Here is a 1,496-nt window from a genome sequence, read left to right as displayed (position 1 = left end):
ATAATTTATATGAAATTTAAAGCTATTTTTCATTAAATATGTACGTTTTTCTTTATAAAAATTCATTAAAGATTCTAATGTCAAAAACTTTTGAGTAATATTGAATCAACTTCGTATAATATTAAAAAAAATTAATAATATGCATAATATATATTATTAAGTAATAGCTTTATACTATACATGTAATAAAGATTATTTATGAAAAATATTTACACTGTGTTAATTATATATATATATATATGTGTGTGTCTAATAAACGGTACAGTGATTTTATGGGAGACAGAGATATGGGCACCACATGCAAATGTGATCGTATCAGTAGTTTCAGTAAGCTTAATCTAAGAATAAAAAAAAATAGTTTATTCAATAAGTAATGTAATCAATAAGTAAAAATAGTCAAAAGTCTATAGTAAAAACATTTTTAATTGTTCAATTGTGTCATTTTTAATAAATGACACATAGGCCAAAATATAAAATTTGTGTAAAAAAAATATTTTTGCACGAATTTTTAATATTGATAGAAATAATTTTTTTTTAACTGAAATATAATATCATTGCTGAGCGCTGGATTGAGGCTAAAAAGCCCACTGAAATTTTTACCTAAAAGTCCTATTGATACTAACTTATTGATTAGTCGATGATCTTTTCTTTTAGTTTATCAATTTTTTTAAAAAAGAAAAAAAATTATTTTGCCCTTCTTAAAAATTTCTCATTAATGTCATAGTTACGGAAGGGATCCAATGGGTCCCTGCTAATATAATTATCATGGTAGTTAAAGGTTAAATTCCCCACAATTCTATTTTTAGAACGTTATTACTTATTAAAAAAGCAATAAAACAGCTATATTTAGACAAAGAATTATTTGCATATGTAAAAGAAGTCTTCTATATTTTTTCAGAGACAATTTCATGTGTGTAAATACCTCCAACACTTTATTAACTTTATCTTTTATGTTTATAACAAATGGTCATAATTGCCAAAATAATAATTTAGAAAAAAATTAAACAGCAGGTTAAGGCTGGTTTTATATTATTAATATAGGCCAAATATTACCACGGACACCTAATTATAGGGCCCACAGAGAATTTTTCGATAAATCTCCTAGCTATGCTTGTCAATGTTCAAGGCACATGTTCTTTTTTGCTTTTCACCCTTAATACGTCTCTAATTACTTATAAGTAATAATTTTTGTAAGTAATTTAGTTGGAGGATTTTATATTTTCCCTCCATCTAAAACCTTAACTAATCACATTTACACACAAAATAATCTTGTAGCATAATAATTATTCTTATATTTGCCAAAATCGTAAGACTTTGAATTAATATTGAACACGCAATTTGTTTGGTACAAAAACGTTAGATTTTTTTTTTTAATTCTAAAGGACTATTTTATTGTTTAACGAATCACCTAGTAGTATTAATTATCATAAGCTGTCGAAAACGAAAGTGAAAGAGGCGTATGGAAGTGTCAGTATTGGCCATGTCGTTCGTATTAG

This window comes from Daktulosphaira vitifoliae, unplaced genomic scaffold (genome assembly GCF_025091365.1).
Source record: "Daktulosphaira vitifoliae isolate Bord-2020 unplaced genomic scaffold, ASM2509136v1 Scaffold_2, whole genome shotgun sequence".
NCBI lineage: Eukaryota > Metazoa > Arthropoda > Insecta > Hemiptera > Phylloxeridae > Daktulosphaira > Daktulosphaira vitifoliae.
This window is presented reverse-complemented; position numbering follows the sequence as displayed.